The sequence below is a fragment of the Gossypium arboreum genome, chromosome 3 (assembly GCF_025698485.1).
Source record: "Gossypium arboreum isolate Shixiya-1 chromosome 3, ASM2569848v2, whole genome shotgun sequence".
Taxonomy (NCBI): Eukaryota; Viridiplantae; Streptophyta; class Magnoliopsida; order Malvales; family Malvaceae; genus Gossypium; species Gossypium arboreum.
This window is the reverse complement of record NC_069072.1, coordinates 129,436,454-129,442,663: the sequence shown is the minus strand read 5'-3', so window position 1 is coordinate 129,442,663 and position 6,210 is coordinate 129,436,454. Positions and strand designations below refer to the sequence as shown.

The 6,210-nt window shown below is 37.6% G+C and overlaps 1 non-coding gene across 1 annotated transcript; it reads right to left on the bottom strand.

Moving 5' to 3' along the window:
• Positions 1 to 4,178: 4,178 nt before the first annotated feature.
• On the bottom strand, positions 4,179 to 4,285 carry LOC128291048 (small nucleolar RNA R71). Its single transcript, XR_008280825.1, has one exon. It is a non-coding gene; the product is annotated as a small nucleolar RNA R71 (small nucleolar RNA).
• Positions 4,286 to 6,210: the final 1,925 nt, after the last annotated feature.

Genomic DNA, 6,210 nt, shown 5'->3' with positions numbered 1-6,210 from the left:
AAACCCATTGCAGTGACATTGTAACTGGCAGATCGATCTTTAGCTCAACCTGAAGGGCAAATCCAAAATGTTTTAGTTTGTATAGATAAATTTATTTTTCCGGTTGATTTTATCATACTTGACTGTGAAGTTCACAAGGAGGTTCCTATAATCTTGGGACAACTATTTTAAGCCACCGATCAAACTCTCATTGATGTTTATAAAGGAGAACTCACCATGAGACTGAATGATGAGTAAGTTACCTTCAATGTTTTTGAGTTTGTTCATTACAAGGATAAAGTAGAGTGCCATACTATCAACGTGCTCGATGATTTGATTGAGGAAAAATTCAAAAATCAAAGTACAGTCCTTGCTGAAGAAATTGCAGTGACATCTGAGGCTGTATCCATAGACAATTGTGATAGCACGGTTGACGCTAGTACTGTTGAAGTCAAGAATAGATGGCAAATTAAATCCTTAGACCTAACCAACTGAACCACTCCAATTTCTAAACCATCAATTGTAGAAACTCCCACTCTAGAATTGAAACCACTACCTCCTCATCTTAAATATATCTTATTGGGTGATCACAATACTCTTCTAGTTATTGTCTTTGCAGCACTAGATGCAACATATGAAAATAAATTGACTCACATTCTCAAGCAGCACAAACGAGCTATTGGCTGGAGTATTACGGATATTCAAGGTATTATTCCTTCTTTTTTCATGTACAGAATCACGTTAAAAGATGGAATCCAGCAGTCAATTGAACCAGAAAAAAGGTTAAGCGAGAATATGAAGGAAGTGGTCAAGAAAGAAATCATAAAATGGCTTGATGCAGGAATTATTTACTTGATTTCTGATAGCAAGTGGGTGAGTCTAGTGCAATGTATCCCGAAAAAGAGTGGCATCACAGTGGTTCGTAATGATAAGGACGAACTACTACCAACATGCATCCCCAAGGGATGGCCAGTTGTATGGACTATCGTAAATTAAATGCAGCCACAAGGAAAGATCATTTTCAACTTCCCTTCATTGATCAAATGTTAGACTGGTTTGCTGGAAAAGCTTATTATTGCTTCCTAGATGGCTATTCTAGGTACAATCAAATTGCTATTGCACCAAAGGATCAGGAGAAAACAACTTTCACCTACTACTTTTGTACTTTTACTTTTCGTCGTATACCTTTTGGTCCTTATAATGCACTAGCCACATTTCAAAGGTGTATGATGGCAATATTCTCAGATACAATCGAAGACTCTTTAAAGGTTTTTATGGATAAATTTTTAGTTTATGGGAATAATTTTGATCATTGTGCTGACAATTTGGATAAAGTAATACAGCGATGTGAGGACACACATCTTGTCTTGATTTGGGAAAAATGTCATTTTATGGCAACTGAAGGCATTGTGTTGGGCCATCGCATCTCTAATCAGGGTATTCAAGTAGATAAAGCTAAGGTGGAATTCATCGAGAAATTGCCCGCACTGACAAATGTGAAAGGTATTCGTAGCTTTCTTGGACATGAAGGATTTTACTGACAGTTTATTAGGGATTTTTCAATGATTGCAAAACCATTGTGCTTATTGCTGGAACAGAATTGAAAATTCCTCTTTGATGAGGCATGTCTGGATGCCTTTAATCAGTTAAAGAATCAGTTGGTCAATACCCCCATTGTCATTGCACCTAATTGGTCTCAGCCTTTCGAAGTTATGTGCGATGCAAATGAATTCGACGTGGGTGCAGTGCTAGGACAACACAAAGGAAGATTTACCACCACAAAGAAATAATTGGTAACCGTCGTCTTTACTTTTGAAAAGTTTCATTTTTATCTTATCGATGCAAAAGTTACGGTATTCACTGATCATTCGGTGTTACGATATCTCTTTATGAAAAAATATGCCAACCAAGACTGATATGATGGATTTTATTATTACAAGAATTTAACATTAAGATAAAAAACCGTAAGGGGTCGGAGAATCAAGTTGTTGATCATTTGTCTAGATCGGAAGTTTGTAGCAAAGATGGGAAAATACCTCAAATTATCGACATATTCCCAGATGAGATGTTATTCGCTGTTAATGTAACTGATAAACCGTAAACTATACATATTTTTACCCCATATTTAATGCATTTTATAGATGATTTCTCATTAGAATTGGTGAATTCATTGCTCCTAATGCTTTAATTTCATGTTTTGTACTCAGGAGAGCACCAAGATTCAAAAGGAGCCAAAAACGAGCCAAAAAGGGACAAAGCGGACCAAATCAAGAAGATGACACGGCCTAAGCCTTGCCACACGGGCAGCTCACACGCACGTGTCTTTTGAGGGTGTCGACCAAGGCTTTCACGATTCACACTGCCTGGCCATTGACCCACATGGCCGTGTGCAATTTAACGGATCGAACACGACCTGGCAATCACGTCACATGGCCGTGTCACACAGCGTGTCCCTGCTAAGCCCAAGTTAAGTCCAATTCGGAAAACGCCACTTTGGAGGTTTTCTAGGCATTCCAAAGCCTATAAATATGCACTAGAGGAGGAGAAAATGTGAGACGGAGAAGAGGGGTAAGGAATTACCCCAAGGAAGCCGATTGATCCATCTCAGAAGCTGGATTCATCATCAAGACTGAAGATCTCTCCTCAATTCCCCTTTAGGAGTTTTGGGTTTTCTTTATGTTTTGTATTCTTTATTCTTCTGAGATGTTTTCTTATTTAGTTATGAACTAAACCCCTAAATACCTAAGGGGAATGAAACCTAAGACGAATCTTGTTATTATTTTCTGAATCGTATGATAAATATTTAACTTGTTCTTAATTATGTGTTCTTAATTCTTGTTTTGATATCCCAGGATACTGATTCAGGACACGCTCTCATTCAGAGGAGGAATAGACCCTGTCTAAGAGTACATTTGCCATAATTAAGCGGAGTTAATTGTGCGCCTAGAAATAGGGTGACAAGATTTTACCGGATTAGGGTGAAACCTAATAAAGGGATCCATAGATCGAGTTAGTGCAACCCTAGAGTGTTAATTAGAGAAAAGTCTCGGTTATTCAATCTAGGGATTAGATGTTATTAGTCTTGAATAGGGATAATAACATAACTTAGGGATCTCTAAGGAACAAGTTGAATGAATAAATTGTCCGATTCGGAGCCAGAATAACAAGTAAAGTCTAGGTGGATTTTTCCTTAGGTATTGTCTCAAGTCAATCGATTTTCCCAAAGCAATTCCCCAATTCTTTTCTCTGTGCATTCTTAGTTTAAATAATTAGTTAATTAAAACAAACCATTTTATTCTTAGGCTAGATAATAAAAAGATAGTTATTACTAGTACTTTTGGTTCCCTTGGTTACGATATCCCGGTCTTTCCATTACTATACTATTGTTCGATAGGTGCGCTTGCCTTTTCGTCGTGATAATAGTTAGTCTAAGTTTGATCTTCATTATAAATATTTATTACTTGTTACAAATCACGCGATCAAGTTTTTGGCGCCGTTGCTGGGGAACTGGAATATTAGGAACACTAAATTTTTATTACTTTAGCCATTTATTTTTCTTGCAATTTTATTTTATTTTATTATTTATTAATTTACTTTTTCTCTCTCTTGGTAGGTTTTTTTAGTTTATGACTAGAAGAAACCTGTCAGGACCATTACTTTTTGACAAAGAAATCGATTGTACAATTCGCAAAAATCAAAGAGAAATAAGGCATAGTTTACGATACACGGAGAACGAGCGAGAAGACGATACTCAAACCCCAACCGACAAGATGGCTGAAATCCAAAGCAATCAGCTGCCTCTTGCAATTGCAGCTAATCAAAATCCTGCTCCACGTACTATGTATGACTATGCTAAACCTTCTTTAACAGGAACTGAGTCCAGTATAGTTAGACCTGCTATTGCTGCGAATAATTTCGAACTAAAACCTAACACCATTCAGATGATACAACAGTTTCTTCAGTTTGATGGTTTGCAGGATGAGGATCCTAACATGCACTTAGCGAACTTTCTTGAATTTTGCGATACATTTAAAATCAATATCATTTCTGATGATGCCATTCGTCTTCGGTTATTTCCCTTTTCACTGAGAAACAAAGCTAAACAATGGTTGAACTCGTTACCACGAGGGTCTATCACTACTTGGGAACAAATGACCAAGAAATTTTTATTAAAATATTTTCCGCCGGCTAAAACAGCTAAATTACGTAATGATATCTCTCATTTTGTGCAGATGGATTTTGAAACACTTTACGATGCATGGGAGAGATACAAGGACTTACTGAGAAGGTGCCCTCACCATGGGTTATCGCTTTGGCTGCAAGTTCAAACGTTCTACAATGGTGTGAATTCCTCGACAAGACAAATGATTGACGTAGCTGCTGGCGGAACCATCAACAATAAAACACTGGAAGATGCCTATGAATTTATAAAGGAGATGTCACTGAATAACTATCAGTGGCAAGTTATAAAGACAAAGCCAACGAAAATAGCCGGCGTCTATAACATCGATTCAGTCACCATGCTCTCAAATTAGGTAGAACTTGTCAATAAAAAGATTGATAGTTTTCTTGGTTCTACGCAGGTGCATCCAGTAATGAGGTGTGGCTCAAGTGGAGGAGGTGTGCATACAGAATACCAATCCTTCAATCCTACAACTGAAGAAGAACAAGTCAACTATATGGGTAACAATAACTTTAGATCTCAAAATAACCCATACAGTAATACTTATAATGCAGGTTGGAGGAACCACCCAAATTTCTCCTAGGGTGGTCAAGGAAATCAAAAACCACAAAATTATCAGGGTTTTCAACAGCCACCTTATCAACAAGAGAAGAAACCGAACCTTAAGGAGATGCTCTCAAAATTGTATCAATGTCAAAAACCCATTTCCAAAATACCGAGGCAGCACTTAAGAATCAACAAGCACCGATCCAAGGACTAGAAACTCAGATAAGCCAGCTTTCTAAACTAATCTCGGAAAGACCACCAGGAAATCTATTTAGTAATACCAAATCCAGAGAGCATGTCAAAGCAGTTACACTAAGCAGTGGGAAAGTGTTAGCGGAATCTGAAAAAAAGTTAGCACAAGAAGCCGTGGAAAGCGAAAGGAGGGAAGAAAAACCCGAAAATAGTGACAATCCAGTACCGGAGGAATATTTACCACCGGTTCTATATCCAGCAAAATTAAAAAAGATCGCATTGATGCACAATTCGGTAAGTTTCTTGAACTTTTTAAACAATTACATATCAACTTACCTTTTGTTGAAGCTATCTCGCAGATGCCTACATACGCAAAATTTTTGAAGGAGCTTTTAACAAATAAAAGGAAGTTTGAGGACTTTTCTATAGTAGAACTCAACGAGGAGTGCTCCGCCATACTCCAAAATAAGCTCCCAACCAAACTAAAAGATCCAGGAAGTTTTACTATCCCTTGCTTAATTGGTAATCTGAATATTGAAAAAGCACTAGCTGATTTAGGCGCTAGTATTAATTTGATGCACTATAAAATGTTCAATCAGCTTGGTCTTGGGGAACCTAAACCCACTAGGATGAGTATTCAATTAGCCGATAGATCTGTTAAATATCCTAGGGGTATTATAGAAGATGTACTCGTAAAAGTAGATAAATTTATATTCCCTGTTGATTTTGTTGTGCTTGACATGGATGAAGATGTGGAAGTACCCTTAATTTTAGGACGCCCATTCCTAGCCACTGCTAGAGCCGTGATTGAAGTGGGTGACGGTAAATTGGTACATAGAGTAGGTGACAAGGAAATGATCTTTAAAATATATGATGCTATGAGATTCTCTAGGGAACAAGATGATTCATGTTATTTCATTGACTCTATTGATCATATTACTCAAGACTCTTTTCAGGAAATTGTACAAGAGGGGACGACAGAACCGTGTCCAGCTCAAGACGAGAAGATAGGTAAAGAACCTAATAACCATCCGTCAAGACAAGTAGAATACGAGGGTATTAAGATCAACGATGAACTTAAGCAAAAACCCTCGATTGAGGAGCCTCCCAAACTGGACCTTAAACAATTACCAAACCATTTTGAATATGCATTCTGTAACACCCCAAACCCAGCCCAAACGTTATGGCCAGATCTGACGTGTCACATGGACTTACGACTTAGTATGCATTCGCTGGTTTAAGTGATTGGGGTGGTCTTTGTAAAACAATGTTGAATGAAAAGCGGTTTATCAATCTTTAGGCTATCCATT